Below are 16917 nucleotides of genomic sequence, written 5' to 3'. Positions count from 1 at the left end.
TCACAAGGGAGTGTGGATTTGAGTTGCCTAAGGCACCTGGAATGGTCAGAGAGCTCCTCTCTTGCTCCTTTAGGTCAAGAGGAACATAACTTTTAGGATTTAGATTGGATAATCCTTAGAAGGCTCCAGAAATCACTTCTAGTTGAGGTGCTAGATTATTTCACAGCCAATAAACCTAAAAAGATAATTTCTCCCACAAATTTTAATGACACATCTGAAAATACTCAAAAAGAAAAAGAGAAGAATTAAAGTCAGTTGTGAAATCAGACTTAAACATTCTGATACTGCATATAATGTTTTTTTCAAAAGCTAGTTAGCTGTTAACATGTCTATTTCTCACTTAGACTTATTTAACTAGAATTTCTCCAGAAATTACATTTCTCCTTTATTTTTGAGGACATATTTACTTATGCAAAAATGTCATAGAACAAAAGTTTAAGGTGTAAATTTCCCCATCACATTTTCAGTCATCAGGTTAAATGCAATAAGGGATAAGTAGATATTTTTAAGGGATAAGAATATGGCTTCTAGGATACATGTGAACAGAACTATAACCATTCTGCATAACACACACACACACACACACACACGTGTGTGTGTGCGCGCGCACGCACACATGCGCACATAAACAACATGAGCACAGGTGGTATTTTTTGTAGCAAAGTCAATAATGATCTTTGAAGGTGCGCTCACCTCCACCCCACTTACTTAAAGACAAAAGTAGCCTAACACATTCCCTCAATAGTTTTCCTGAACTTTCTACTCTTTATCACAAACTAACCTCACTTTTTTAATCCATTCATCAAGATTGATTCAAGAATCCTTTCTTTGATAACTATTGCATATCTATTCCACAAAGCTTTTGCCCAAGTTCCAGCACCCAAGCAAGAACTCATTTTTTGTCTTTTTCTCTGACCTCAGGCTGCAGCTTTGCCGTGACAATTAAAGTGACACTGTATACATCTGGGATGTCCTTCTCCTGGATTAGGAAATCAGCAACTCACTGAACCTCAAGGGGTCTCAGTTTCCCCAATGACAAGATCATACTAATGGCACTAGCCACCTGCCAGGCTATCAAGGGACTTGGCAACCATGTCTACAAATTACAAAGAGGCTCTGGGCTATAAATAACAAGTCTTATTAATAAAATTAGTTCAGGACAAATGCCAAAAAAGAATATAGCAATAGCAGCACAAAGCACACTTGATCAGAACAAAAGAGGGTGGAGAGATTTTCTGATCCTCATTCCTACTAAAACTATCCCGTTTTAATGCAAGGAGAGGTTTGGCGTTTTGTTGTTTGTTTGTTTGTTGTAAAAGACAACACACAACTTTGCACATTAGGCATTACTTCTTTTCAAGTTATATGGGCACAACTTTCTATTTATTGGCTGGACAATGTAATGTGGGTTTCAAAGCACGTCCAAATATTGCCCCCAATTAAGTTAATTGTATCTATGTAACCTCTGAGGATTAAATGGATTCTAATCTAATTGCCTCAGGACCCTCATTCTTCTTGTGCTTTAGACAAACTCAAACTTCACTGGCAGCAGAATGGATCCCTCTGCCAACAGAAGACAATGTCCAAGTTGGCTCATCTCCTGATACTTGAGGTTGCAAAAGACAAGTAACACTTCAAAATCAAAACCAGATTTCTGCTGATCAGAGGCTCTGTCCGGTCTATGGGGGCCAAACATTATGAATGAGCTTGATGCAATTTAAAGACTAGAAACAAAACAATGAAATGTGTTCCCCTTCCCACGTCCCATTCCCCCAAAAAGCATTTTGCTGCACATTTTAGGGATGACATACATAGCAAAATTCCATGAAGTCTAAGAGACAGATTATTGCATCCAACTCCTGAAGTACTTTCTCCATTCCGTGGTGGCTGCCCTGAATGGAGTCAGCAGTTTCAATAGAGCTCTCTGACTGGTGCTTGCCCACATATCAATCACAGGTTTGGAAAAAGGAGGAGACTTACGGATGCAGAGGTGGAAGCAGTTGAACACTCAAGCAGGTAAATGTAGATATCAATCCAAAATTGAATATGGACCTGCTCAAATTTAGAAATGTGCCTATCTGGATTTTCTGAGAATCCCTCTCATCAGAATCTGTGAGGATTCAAACTGAAATTAGCCTGAAACGACAGCCTCAGCCTCTGTTGGGATGTTCCATTCATAGGGGAGGCAGAGCCTCATCCATTCATGGTGGGGTCAGGGAGTCCTTTACCAGCATTAGATCTTGTCTCTGCAAGCTGCGCTTCCCAGGGGGCTGGCATGGCTGCATCATTCAGAACCAGGGTGTCTATTAAGGAGCCACCACCAGAGCTATTATTAGAACAGCCATCCCTTAGAAATTTTGCAGAATTTGTCTGAATTCACTGAGCAGTTACTCCGCTACAAGGGATTTGAGAAAGGCACCAAGTCGCGGGGTTACACACAAGCAGCCCCCACAGCTTTCAAAGTGCAGGACTGGGTAATCTTTTCTGAATTCAATGTGCACCAACATCTGGGCGGCTGCCTACAATACTGAAGCACTGCCACGAGCCATTTCTGAATGAACAGGTACTAAAGGGGATTCCCGCCTGTTCTCCTCCCCTTCCCAGTTCCCGGTTTTCTCTGCATCAAACTTGCTGCAGCCATCTGGAATGGAAAAGAACAGTCCATCTTAGCAGACTCCAGCAGTCCATGCTCAGACGCCGGCCTCTGAGCCACCTTGTCTAAACCGTTCTCCCTGGCACCGAAAGGACAAGAGTCCCCTGTCATGTCCTGAAAATGCGGTGCTTTAAAATAAATAAATAGATAGATAGATAAATAAATAAATGGAATCCCACCTATATCTGCTTACTGCAATGTCTTGTCTTTTCTCCCTTGGCAAAATCAGATAGTGTGGGACTGCGGTGCCAAAGGAAAGTGTGAGTGTAGGGGGAAGGGTAGCAGAAGGGAGTATAGTATGTGCCCCACGTGGGGCTTGCATTTTAAAAATGTAACATACGCGAATAAAAGACGCTAAACCTCCAGTAAAGAAGTGGCACGTCCCTGTGGCCCAGCCCAGCATGAAAAAAAAATGGAAAGAGAAGTGCTGCATAATCAATCGCCCCCTGCCATCGCGACCGGGAAACAAAGACACATTACCTTTTATTTTTTGCGCTTCCAAGACAGCCGAGGAACTTCGGGTCGGAAGCGGCTGCTGCACAGAAACCGGCGTCCCATTCGCCCCGGGGCGCAGGCCGTGGCCTACCAGGCGGCCTCCGCGCCCGGCGCCGCCTCCTCCTCCTCCTCCTCCACGGCGCCCGCAGCCGCCCCGCCGGTGCTGGCGCGCCCGGTCCCCGCCCCCGCCGCACCCCAGCCCCGCCGCCGCCCGCCGCGGGCCCTCGGTCAGCCCGTAACCCGCTCGCGGCTCTCACGCCGAGCCTGGCCGCGCGCCAGGGCGCACCGCCGCCGGCCCGCCCCTCGCCCGGCCCGCCGCATGCTGTCCCGCGCTCCGGGCCGAGGCCGGCGGGCCGCCAGGTCGTGCGCCAGGCAGGGACCGCGCCCGCCGCAGGGCCTCGGAGCGCAGCCCGATCCCGGGACAACAATGAGCGCCCCGGCGCCCGCGCCCTGCCAAGACGGGGACGCCCAAGGGGCCCCCGAGCTGGCTTAGCCTCCCAGCTCCTCTCCGCGACACCCGCCGGCGAGACAAAGTTAGCTCCCGACCTGAGAGGCTGCGCGCATCGAAAGCGCGCGGAGAGGCTGGGGACGCCGGTCCCCAGCCCGAGGCCCCCTCCCCCACGCCCCACCAAACCCACCGCGCGGGGCCCGCGCCTACCCTGCGAGCCCGGAGAAGGCGGCTCCCTTGGCTGAAGGCGCAGCTCTTACCCCTCGATCTAGTCTAATTGTCTTGGATTTTAATCTCCCCTCAACTCTTTGGTAATGGAAGTTGCTGCAAGAGAACCTAGTCATGGGGCTATTGTCAAGGATTCGCGACATGCCCGGGAAAGGGAGACTTCCATTTCAAGAGACCCGGGGAGGGAAACGGACTGGCACGTTTTCTTAACAGAAAAAGAGAAAAGGAACTGTGATGAGGTCCCCACCAAGAACAATAACTCAATTCACACTGTATGTCTAAATGTTATTGCTTAAGGATCTCAATTTGCTTTAGACACTTTTTGCCCCCCATGAATTGTCGAAAGACAGTTGATAAAGGGGGAAGGAGGCACCCAAGCACCCACTTAGCAAAAGCCAACCTGTTTTAGGGGGGAGATTTCTTCTGAAAACCCCTGGTCTCTAGAATTCCCAGCATGTGTCCAATCCACACTTCAGGCTGGTGGTAGATTTTTGAACCCATCATGTGGAAGGAGACTCTGGTAGGTCTGGTACCTTTATTCATGGGACATAGGCAGGCAGTAAAGACTTAGAAACTATCATGAAAAGAAATCTCTCACATCCTCTCTTTTGGATGGCTGGATAATAACCTTTACAGATGCTGGTCTTGTATTCTATTCTATTCTAGAGATGACTGGTGAGAATTCCTGACAATTCATGGGATCTCAAAACCAATAAAAGAGAAACTGCACAGTTCTCACTATTGGAGAAAAAAAAAATGAACACCAGCATTAAGGGCTGATCATATTTCAGGCTGTTCTGATCACATACTCAAGACTGGGGACTTGACTCAAGATCTAAAGCTAATTAATGGAAGCGAGTTTAAATCGGATTTTTCTGTACTTTTGGAGTCCTTGAGGATGGTTCTAATGCAAAGCCTGATTGATTCACAAGGTAATTGAAGCCCATCTCCTTGTGTTCTAGGATCTTTAGAGGGAATTTTTTTTTTCTTTTTCTTTTTGCTTTTGGTGCTGGAGATTGAACCCAAGGCCTCACACATGCTAAAAGGGAATATTATTTCACTGGATGCAGACTATTTCCAGTTCTGATTTGTTTTGGTTACAACACTGAGGAAATGTCCAGGCCTATTAGATTCCTCTTTGAATATTTAGTTCCCATCATTAGGAGAGCCAGACTCCATCTTCCACTACCTGGGGCTTGGTTGTTGGAGTTTTCAATATGTCATAAACTGTCCCTTGTTGCAGCAAACATCACTCACCCCAAAGCCAGAAGAAGGGACAGAAGTCTCTCATCTCTTTCCTTTCTCTCATTCATTATGTTCATTGATCAACAAACCTGAACTCACAGATCTTAGTAGTTTCTGGAGAGCAGTCCAGTGACTGGTCTTGAATGAGTAACGGCTGTTCCCTGCCTTTTGCGGTCCCTATCACCTGTCCCCCACATCACAAGCAGCCTCATGAACAGCTCCCACCCATCTGGTCTCCCACATGCATGCTCCATATCAGTTGCAATAACTCTTCTAAAACTTAGATCAGGTCCTTTGTAACTTCTATGCTTAAATTCCTCTCAGGGCTTTCCTATCTCTTAGGAAAAAAGGCTACGCTCCTTTCTCGAGGACCAGGCACCCTTTGACCCACCAGCCTTATCTTTTGCTACCTGACCCCACCAGAGTCCCTACTTTCTTCTTCCAGATCCTGCAGGTCCCCATATACACCTGGTGCTTATTCATCCCCTTGCACCCAACAGCCAGGACTTTAGAAATCACCTGGGTCATGTCACAGCTCTGCTTAAGAACTCTGGTGGCTTCTTACTGCTCCCAACCATGGTCTCCACCTTCCCATATCATTGCTCCTCCACCCCCACTGCTTTATCACACAGCTGCCTTGCCCTTGGGCACTCTTGCCCTCTCTTGACTTTCCCATTTCCTGGTCCTCCTGCTGAGAAGGTCCATCCACTGGGCCCATGCTATGCATGCATGGCTGGATCCTTGTCACCCTCCAGGTCTCAGCTCCACACTGCCTCCGGGATGACCTTCCCTGGGCAGTGGCCTCCTTCAGGTGCTCTTGGCAGCAGCATCCTGTTCATTCCCCTCTTAGCACTTGCCAGACTCCAGAATGTGCCACCTGGAAATATAATTCTTTCATTTCTTTGACATATTTTGAAATAGCAATTCAGGGAAGCTGCAGAGAGCTGCAAAGCTGCCCATTTATAAGAGAAATTCACATCTGTCTGCATTAGTGGGGTGGACAGCAGATGCCAAGGGAGGTTTGGTTGCTAAAACTCTTTCCTGGCAAGAAATCACAGGGAGAAAGAGGTCAGAGATCTCTCCAGGCAGACAGCCTACCCCAGGCTACCAGCCATTCTGTGGACTGCTTCTTGAGACCTAATGTGATGACAAGACAGCCCTGACTTGCCTCCACCTTCCCTCCCTTAACCTGTGGCCACCTTCCTCCAAGAACCCCACATTTTTTTCCATGCAGTATGTAAACTTCAGCAATCCAGCCCTCCTCTGAATTTCACACTGCATGATTATGTCTCCCGTGTATGGAAACATAATGAAATTTGTATGTCTTTTTCCTGTTAATCTGTCTATTGCCAGTTTATTAGATTAAAATGATCTAAACTTGTAGGGAAGAGAAAAATTAAAATTTCCCTACACATCAAATGATGGGTTTTGTTCATGGCCCTGTGTTAAAGACAGATCATTGCCAGATTGCTTGTGTTTGAATTTGGCCTCTCTGTCACCTACTAGCTGTTCAACTTCAGACAAGTTTTTTTAACCTCTCTGTGTCTGTTTTTCCTCTAGGAAATGGAGGTAATAGTACTGCCTACCTCTGAGTGTTGTTAAGAGGATTAAATAAATTTGTGTATGTAAAGCACTTAGAACAGGTCCTGGCAATGTAAGCATGAGCTCTGTGATGGTCTTTATCTGTCCTGGTCTCACTGTTTCTCTATAGGCTGGACTAACACCTGACATGAGGTCTCTTTACCCCAAGCCTTTTGTGCTTGAAGGATGGACAGGGAATGGATAGAATGTGGGAAGAAACACTGTATATAAAAATGTTGAAGTCCTAAAGGAAATGGGCCATGGTTAAAATCAATAAATGAAATAAAATTCAAACTAGGGTTACCTGAAAGGTAATAAACACATGAAAAAAAAATTCTCTGTTTTGCTTGTGGTTATCTTTGGAATTGACAGATAAAAAGCTTTGCCAGTCAAAACTCTGTAATGGTTTGTTCCCCAAAGAGTAGCCAATTCCACCAGCAAGACCCAGGCCCTTCCTGGTCACATTTAAAATGGGCTTGCTAATACATTTATCTTCAGCCTTAGGAGAACTAGGGATCCAACACATATTCATATTTCTTTCCAAAGCCGAGCACTGGCTATAACAGTGGGGGTCTAGGAGTGTAGCTCAGAGTTAGGAAATGCGGCTAGAACACGTGACAACCTGGACTCAATCCCCAGCACCAAAAATAAAATAAAAATAAATAGCTAACGGTACTATTTAGTACTGTACCAGGCACAGTGCCAAGAACTTTCCAAACATGAGTTAATTCAATCATCACAGGATTCATGGGAGATGGAAACTGCTCTATCCCTCTTCTACAGATAAGGAACCAGGGGCTTAAAGAGATGCAGCAACGTGCCTGGGGTGCCTCTGCTACTCGTATCTGAACCCAGGCCAACTTTTTGAGACGAGCTCTTACCATCCACACTGGACTAATACCTATCCTCATAATGAAATATATCAGAATCGCAGATCTACTTTATGGACACTATTAATTACAGCTTGAATCATGGATGGCGTCAGATGGCACCCGGCAGTTGACTGGCACATCTGATGTCCCGTTGTCTCATCGGTTCCTAACAGTACATGTGGATATAACATTACCTTCCAGTTTCTGCATTTCTAGAGAATAATGAGGGCCCCTTTCCTTTCATATTTCAACCAGGTTTCAAGGATAGAGAAAGACCCCTCTGGGGCAGGTTAAAGTGCTTGGTGGGTTTCAAGTGAACCTATTATATTTTTTAATACCCAATCCTTTTTCTTCTCACTTCCAGGTCAATTAAAGGCCAATTCTGAACCACTTCAATCTAAAAGAAAGAATTCCATCTCCTCTCATGGTCTATGATCAAGTGCTTAAAACCGTGGTCCCTGGGGTATATGAAGAGTTATCTAATAGCTGTGTTTTATTTCATTATTTTTTAAAAATAGTGATGTCATTTTAATAGCTATGTTTTATAATCCTGTGTTCTCATGACATTGGATAGATGCTTATTATTTTTTCCTGGTTGGGAATCAGAGTTTAGAGGGCCTCGACTCATGGCAACAAAAATCCAGGGCAGGTTTTTCTGAAACATAGATGAGAATCAATCAAAACATCACGAGCTAATTAATGTAACTCGGAGCCCCAGGGAGCAGCTGTATTACAGTGAGTACCACAATATAAAATTGTTTAACACTAGAAGGACACTCAAGTACCTGAGGTTAGCTTTCTAACCAGATGCTTTCTGTTTAACTACTAAGAAATATATACATAAAAAATATATATATGTATATGTATGTGTATATATATATATATATATATATATATATATATATATATATATATGCCAGGTACTAATTATGTGACTTATATATACCAATTCAATCTTATTAACAGCCCAACGAGATGAGCACAATTGTTAGTTCTATTTATAGATGAGGGAATTTAGGTTCAGAGAGGTTTGTTGAGCTACCTCATGTCCTACAGAGAGCAAATGGACCATAGTAATTACCAAACTTTGAGCAGTCTGCTGCAGAGTTGTTTTGTTTTTTTTTTTGGTACTGGGAATTAAACCCAGGGACACTTAACCACTGAGCCACATCCCCAACCCTTTTTGGTATTTTATTTAGAGATAGGGTCTTGTTGAGTTCTTTAGGGCCTCGCTAAGTTGCTGAGGCTGGCTATGAACTCATGATCCTCCTGCCTCAGCCTCCAGAGTCGCTGGGATTACAGGCAGGCACCACCACGCCCGGCTAGAGTTGGTATTCTTATCCCTCACCTCAGTCACCTTCAGTGGCCAAGTGTTTGGAGGCACCGCGTCCCTGAGAGTGCCCTTCCTGGTGCCCGTCAGTGGGAAAAATTCAGTAGTTCTTGGTTGTTTCTAGGTCCAATGTCTCACTACAACAGGCAGTTAAGGCAGAAATGCTTGTGGAATTGAACGGGAAAGATTCTCAGCAAATATTCCTTTTTCAGTTGTAACTTCTAATATTGCACAGGTGACATCAGCCAGTCAATCTCTCAGGCAGTTGTAAGAAAGTACTGAAAGGGTGGGCAGAGCTGGGAGCGGAGCCCCAGGGCTTCTGAGAAAGCCTGCCTTGGCCCTGGGGGAGAAGCTGCCATCAAGTGTCACTTGGAAGGTGATGGTTTCCTCCTGCCGCCCAGTAAAAATCAGACTGTATTTATAATGGCAGATCATTTGTTGATAAAAAATGATGCAAATTCAGGTTAGCAATATCCCAGGATTCTGACCACCAGATGGAGAGACAGTGAAGGTGCTTAGTTGACATGGGTTTGGGCACACAGGGTTAGAACAGAAAAGGGACAACTGAGGACAAAGAAAAAGACTGGAGATGCCTATATATGGGAGGCTTTAAAAATCTATGAAATCATTTAGGCAAAATAAGTGGGGGGGGAGAGGAAGAGGAGGAGGAGGAGGAGGAGGAGGAGGAGGAGGAGGAGGAGGAGGAGGAGGGAAGAGAGAAGGAAAGAAATGCTCAGACCATAGCTCTCAGGCAGTGGTTCTCAGAATCAAGACAAAAGAATAATCACCTGGAAAACTAGATTCCTGGAGCTCACCCCTTATGCACAACCTCAGATTCCCAGATCAAGGTCAGAGTATAATGATTTGCAATTCTAACAATTCCTAACCATGCTGGTGCTGTTGGCTGGTTTGGGCCTTCACTCAGCACCCTCTTCTGCCACTGTTCAGTGTGCTCCTGACACCCTAGCATCTTTAGGCTAGCCCCAGGACCTTTGCACTTCCTTCTGCTTGGAATTCACTTCCCTGGATATCCATAGGAATCAAGTTCTCATCATTTTCAGATCCCTACTTATATGTCATTTTATTAATTAAATCTTTTCTAACAAACTTTTTCTTCCCCCACCCACCCATCCTGGAGATTGAACCTAGGGCTTTTGCACATGCTCAGCAGGTGGTCACAACCCCTACCCCTAAACACTTTTCTTAAAAATAGCAGCTCCCCATCCACTTTCCCACAGCTATCCTTCTCCCTAACCACTTGTCTGTTTTATTTTTCTCCATTGTTTATATCACTTTTAACAAACTATACAATTTATTACCTAGGTGTTTCGGTTGTCATCTGTCCCTCTACGTGAGCAGGGATTTGGGCCTATTGTGTCTTGCTCAGTCTCCTGAATCGAGGGCAGTCCCTGGCACATGTTAAGTGTTCAATAAATTTTGGGGTTTAGTTTGGTTTGATACAAGAAACTGAAGCCACTTAACCTCTGAGTCACATCCCCAGCCCTATTTATTTATTTTGAGACAGGGTCTTGCTAAGTTGCTTAGAGCCTCACTAAATTGCTGAAGCTGGCCTTGAACAGGCAATCCTCCTGCCTCAGCCTCCTGAGCCTCTGGGATTACCGCACGTGCCACCGCGTCCAGCCTCTCCAGTACTTGTTGAACGGGTGGATAAAAATGAAAGGACGGACATTCTTGGACAGAGCATTGAGGTTTTAAGGATTTAATTGTGATGGAGACACTCGCTGTTCACCTCCAGATCTCAGCTGAAATGTGGCCCTGTTGCTCTGCTTCTGAGACATGCCTCTTGGCACCCATTCACACCAGGCACTGGCTGGGGCTGGGACGCCGTGGTGGCTGGACTCCCAGGAAGCCATGCAGCACTGCCAGCGCCCCCGTTGTGAGACACCGTGCAGTTCCCCATGGACTGTGACCTCTGGTTCACAGCCAACGGGGCTCACCTGCCCGTCCATGGCATTTCCTGTCCCAGCCCACTTGCAGCTCCTGGAAGTCCCCTATTGTGCTCGCCCTCTTGCTTTGTTCACGCTTTGTTTTCCCAACATTGAATGGACTCCCACTCATCCTCAAAGTTAGAGCAGATGCCCACTCTCCAGGAAAGCCTCCCTGAGCTCCCCGCTCTCGGGTTCCGAGTGGCCTGGACACATCTCTTACCTTCTCTCATCGCTCCCTTTGCATGTACCCATGTTCCAAGCCCAGGGCTTCGTTTATATTTTAAGAATGTTATTGTTAGTCCACGTCCTCAAAATTCGTTGCCCTGTACACCGTGTGTTTAATTTGGCTTTTTCAACTTTCTTTTGGCCGAGTGTTGGGATCGCTTTTATAATTAGACCCAATTGATTTTTATAATTAAATTCATCCAAGCTAATAAAAACCAAGAGAAGACGCTGAGGTGGTAGAAAACAGCCTTGGACCAATGTTTCTATGTGATATATTTTTTTTTTATTGTTGCTTTAATAAAGTGGACTTATGGTTCATCTGAACGCGTAGGGAGGCTCTGTCTCTCATTAATGAACTGGGACCAGGTGCACCATTGCAATACCCTCACCAAAATTGCACTTTGCCAAGAAAACTTGAAATGTCCCAGAGATTCTTAGCATTGTTTTTGGAAGTTTAATATTAAAACTTCATAATGGGACCCAGGGCCTCACACATACTTAGGAAGTGCTGTACCACTGAGCTACATCCCTAGCCCATAATTCCTATCATGAAACGGACATCCTTACCTTTCTCCTTAGTAAACCCTAAGCTATTTTGTTGTATGTTTTCAGAGGTCTAAGGTTTTTCCTTTGTTTATATTTTCTAATTCTCAGTGTGGTTTTGGGAAGGCCTTCACAGGTCTTTTCTCAAAAAAGGAAACTGGGTTCTCGGTGGAAGAGGAAATACACGGTGGAGAAAAAGGAAAGTAATTTACAAACCTTCAGAAAAGTCCTCTTGCACTTATTCCAAAGAAAATTCCCTTGGGCTGGGTGTGGTGGCGTGTGCCTGTAATCCCAGTAGTTTCGGAGGCTGAGGCAGGAGGTTCATGAGTTCAAAGCCAGCCTCAGCAATTTAGCAAGGCCTTAAGCAACTTAGTGAGACCCTGTTTCCAAATAACAAATGAAAAGGGCTGGGGATGTTAAGTGCCCCAGGTTCCATCCCTGGTACAAAAAAAAAAAAAACAAAAATTTTTTTTTTCCTTGGAAATGGTTATAACCTAAACTGTGATTTGCTATGGATAATAATAATGATAATATCTATTATTTATTGAGAGGTATGAGGCAAACAGTGTGCATTATTTACAACCTTTGTAGCCAATACAGCATAGTAGGTTGTATTAATTCTCATCCTATAGGCCCAGAAATCAAGGTTCAGAAATACAAAGAAATGTGCCAGAAGTCTACAGCCAGAAGGAGGCAAGTTTGAATCCAAGTCTGACCCCCAGGACCTCCAAAGCACACAGTGAGAAGAGTCTCCATCCCCAGGAAGCCTGGGGAAGGGATGGGCAGTGGGAAGTGCTGGAGATGATATTCAGCTGCGTAATGTTTGTGCCAATAGTGGCCCCAGCTGGGAACCAGAAGTTTGCAGACTCCTGGAGGTGTTCTGCAGCAGCAGGGCTGAGATCAATGGCAAAGTTCAATGGCAGGGGTAGGCTGAGCCGCTGCCGGCACCAGTTGGAACTCAGACCTAACTCTTGAGTTGCATATGGATTCTGATTGCCCGAAAAATCCTAGTTGTTATCACAGTCAAATCTTCCCTCCTTCCCGTGGGGCTTTAGATAGGTTCATTCGAATCTTCCAGCAGGACCTTTCTTACCTGGCTACGCAGCAGGCTGAAACTGGTGGTATAACCCACTTTACTGCCCCAAGATGCAGAGAGCAATGGTGCAGTGGTTAGGAATGCCAGCTAAGGTAAAAGACTACCTGGGTCAAATCCACAGACCAATAACTTACTAGTTGTATATCCTTAGACTAACAAGTTCTAAACTTAGTCTGTTTCCTGGGTAGGATCATACAAGGATCACACTGTAAAGTACATACAGGGATTTGTTTTTGGCACAGAGGATGTGTTTAATAAAATATATGCTATTAGCATTCTTATTTGCATATCTGTGTCAACAAAGGGCACAGAATCTGGCAGCCTTTGTCTTTGTACAGTATCCTGTTATCCATGGTGGTAGATGTCGATTCTTGGCGTGAGTCCTATATGTATGTGTTGTGAGCTCTAATGAGACCCCAGGTGAGTTAAGTCCTGTAAATAAATCATAGAAAATATCTTTGGCCTAAATCAACGTGCCCTAAATTCCATCCCTTTCTTCTGAATGTGTCGTGCGCTCTCTTCTTGTAGGGAACATTCTGCCAACTCATCTGCGACTAACTTAGAAAAGAAACCCATTTAAGTGGTCCTGCACTTTGTTCAGCAATTGGGGGTCCACTGTGTGCTTTCAGTGGATGCCCCCTGGTAATGACGATCAGTCACAGAAGGGTGCTGTGTTGAGAGCCACAGCCAAGGGGCCCCAGCAAACTTTCAGACTGCCAGCTGATGATTGGCTCACAGCACCCCAGCAACTTCTAGCTGATTGGCTCCTCTGCGGTGATGCTCATTGGGCTGTTTCCCTGCCCTTTCAGACCACGGAGCTGCTCATTGGGGGACTTTTTTGGCTCCGCCCATGCAACCCAGCCAATCGGCCTCAAGAGCAGGAGGAGTGGGGGAGGTTGAGAGGCTTGTGGGAAGCCGGTGGTGGCATTTGGGGCTCTGAGGGTTTTTCCTGAGGAGCTGTTTTGTTTGGCCTGTGTGGTTCTAAAAATAAAGTTCATTTCTTTTGACAAGTGGCTCCTGAATTGTGCCCAGCCAGACTGCGGCAGTGCTGGCTCTGAACATCAGCGTTTAGCTGTAAAGTGTAGCCATATCCTGCCCTCAGACGTATTGTGCACCATATCTACACCCACAGGTCAACTTCTGGTTCCTTCTACTGCTCAGATGCTCGCAGCCATAGGTCACCCAGCAAGCCAGCAGCAGCCGGGTCACCAGGAGCTTGCTCCAACAGGAAGTGACCTAGGAGCCTGCAAACACCTGATAAGCCAGGATCCTGCGCCCAGACTGGCAGGCGACAGCTACTGGTGAGCGGTGCCCATGATGCTGTCTGTTTGCATTTGGAACATCCCACAAATGCAAACAAAAGGATGCAGTGCCCCAGTGTTTGACTGGAGCTGGAACTAAATTCTATTTTACCTGAGGATGAGCCTGACTAAGTTCAGGTGGTTCCAGATCAGAGGCAGTGCAATCCCATCACTCCCATCACCCTTCATTCTCACGGTGCTGGTGGTGTCCGCTCCATTGTTGTCTGATTCATTATTCCCAGCACTGCTCTGAGGGCCAAGGGCTCCTGTCCTCACCTCCACCTGACACATGAGAAAGTGGCCCTCCCAGGGAATCTGTGGGACGTTCAGAATGAGAATAGACAGCTTCCCCTTCTAGGCCAGGAGCACCTTCTGTTTAAGTTTGACGTCATTCTTTCAAAAGTATTTAACATAATGAGATTTTCAAGCATTCAGAAAAGCACAGAGCATGTTTTAGGCTGTTGTGTAACGATTAGAACTTGTACCATTAGGGGTAGACACTGCCTGACAAGTCATTCCCTCTGCCTCCTCTGTCCCGCACACTCGCCTCCCACTCGCCCGTCCACCAGCAACCTTCTCACACCTCCCTGACCGGCTTCCTCATTCCTTTAGGTTTTTACTTAGTCCAGGACATCCAGTTAAACTTAATCTGCAGATAAACAACGAATAAGCATAGTAAGAATGAATATGTCCCACATATAGTGTGAGATAGCGGTACCTGAACAAAAAATTCCACTGATTCTCTAGAATTTAAGTGGGTGGCTTATTTTTTTATTTGCTAATTCTAATTCTAATGATCATATTTGCAGTGAGGCTGTCCCTGTGCACTTATCATCAGTTTACTTGAAAAAAAAATATATATTTATATATAAATTATATATATATATATATATATATATATATATATATATATAGATAGATAGATAGATAGATAGATATATAGATATATATAGTTGTTGATGGACCTTTATTTTTATTTATTTGTATGTGGTGCTGAGAATCAAACCCAGTGCCTCACACATGCTAGGCAATTGCACTACCGCTGAGCCACAACCCCAGCCCCATGAAGTTACTTATTTTGCTTATTTTCTGCCTTCTTTCTTTAGAATGCAAACTCTTTGAAGGCAAGATTTTTGTTTCCTTTGTCCTCTGTTCTACCCATAATCCCTGGAATAGTGTGTGAGATATAGTAGATGCTCAATAAATATTGGCTGAGTGACTGAATAAATGAATAAAAGAATGCAATGACCATCTTCTTATCTGTCTTTTGAGCTGTATCAGAATTTCTCTAAGATAAAAAAATATTGGAAATGAAATTCCTTTTTGTTGTGTATATGTCTTGCCAATTCATTTTTCAAACTGATTGAAGTAATTTCCATGTCCATCAGCAACAATTAAAGGTCCCTATTTTCCCCACATCCATATCTTTATTTATTTACCTTAGAAAATGGAATACTTTGAATGTTTGAAGCAACAGTCAAAACCAGCAGGAAAACACAAGAAAACCGCTTGTAGACTACAGCTTGTGAATTCCGTAATAGACAGTGATTGTTCAGCCAGGGGTGCAGGAAATTCTTAGGCACTTGTTTAAAAGATGGGTTGATTATTACAGATGTGCAAATAGTCCTAAGCCATGATGCTTCATGTGTAAGAAAACAAACAAAAGTTGTACAAACTCATCACAGTTGCATTGTCACTTAAAAGTCCTGGTAAAAATCTTGAGGAAACCCCATCTATTCATTTATTTAGTTTTTCAACTAAAAAAGGAAATCTTGACTAAGAGCAATAAAATGAACACACATGTTTTGTACGACACGACATAGGGTCAGCTTCAGGGCTGAGTGTATGGCTCAATGGTAGAGGACTTGGGAACCCTCACGAGGCCCTGGGTTCCATCCTCAGCACCACAGAAAGGAAGAAATAAAGGAGGGAAAGAAAAAGGTCGACTTCAGCATTGCCAAAAGCATGGAACTCGGGTCAAAGAGAAAATTTGATAAAGTCCTTTGTTATAGATATGATCAAAAGGTTCAAAAGAGAAACATAAGCTACACGGCATACATAACAACAATAACAACAAACCCTGTGATCAAAGGCTACAACAAAATGATGCATTTTGATGGTTTTCAATATATTCTTGGATAGTCACAAAACAGGTTGTGGGGCATTGCAAGAATGTCCATAATCCCCATTCCTCCCTGCATGTCTGCCTTTGTCATGTGGCTGCAAAGTGATATGTAGAAATGAAGCCTATTTTTCTCTTGTCTTAAAGATGGACCTGCCTTGGCCAATGTAATGCAGAAGTCACAAAATGCCAGTTCAAATCTTGGGCCTCTAGAGGTCTTCTGTGTTTCTGTCTGCTCTCTTGGAACACCACATGCGGGTGCCTGGACTAGCTGGCTGGAAGGTGAAGACACCAAATGGACCAGAAGGGAGTCAGTCTGTTGTCCAAGCTGAGGCTCAGAGAGGCAAGAGAGCCCAGCCAAGATCAGCAAAGCTGCCGACTTGACTCCCAGCTGATGCACCAAGGAGGCCAGAAGAACTACCTTGCTGAGCCCAGGCTAGATCACCTACTTGCACAATCATATGCTAAATAAGTGCTGGTTATTTTGAGTCACTACCGTTTGCAATCCTTTGCTGTACAGTAATGGTTACCTGGGACACAGGCTAACTTTGTCCTTCATCCTTCAGAGGACAGAGCTGTTGGTTTCTTTCTTTCTTTTGCTATATTTATACTGATGAAACTCGTGGTTATATCTTGATCTGCAAAGAACTCGATGGAAAAATAACACATGAATTCCTTCTCAATAAAATGTGTGAGTGTTTTATTGAGCACAGTGTCATCTGGAACCAATAAAGAATCATGTGCACAGCTGGGCACCCATCTTTGACAGATGCACAGCTGCATCAAGCCGTTTCACCCTCTGCATGCACCAGCAACTACTGCTTCATTT

At 44.7% G+C, this 16917-nt stretch overlaps 1 protein-coding gene across 3 annotated transcripts in view; it reads right to left on the bottom strand.

The window, feature by feature from the left end:
• Frmd4a (FERM domain containing 4A) overlaps positions 1–16917 on the bottom strand; it is a 288498-nt gene that overhangs the window by 191066 nt on the left and 80515 nt on the right. Inside the window, exon 1 of one of the 3 annotated variants that reach the window (XM_071599956.1) lies at positions 3134–3271. The exons of the other annotated variants lie outside the window; for them this stretch is intronic. The gene's annotated coding sequence lies outside the window, so the exon portion shown is untranslated. Of the gene's footprint in view, positions 1–3133; positions 3272–16917 lie in introns of those variants that run through there. 3 annotated transcript variants of the gene reach the window in all.

The sequence above is a fragment of the Marmota flaviventris genome, chromosome 12 (assembly GCF_047511675.1).
Source record: "Marmota flaviventris isolate mMarFla1 chromosome 12, mMarFla1.hap1, whole genome shotgun sequence".
Lineage (NCBI taxonomy): Eukaryota > Metazoa > Chordata > Mammalia > Rodentia > Sciuridae > Marmota > Marmota flaviventris.
This window is presented reverse-complemented; position numbering and strand designations above follow the sequence as displayed.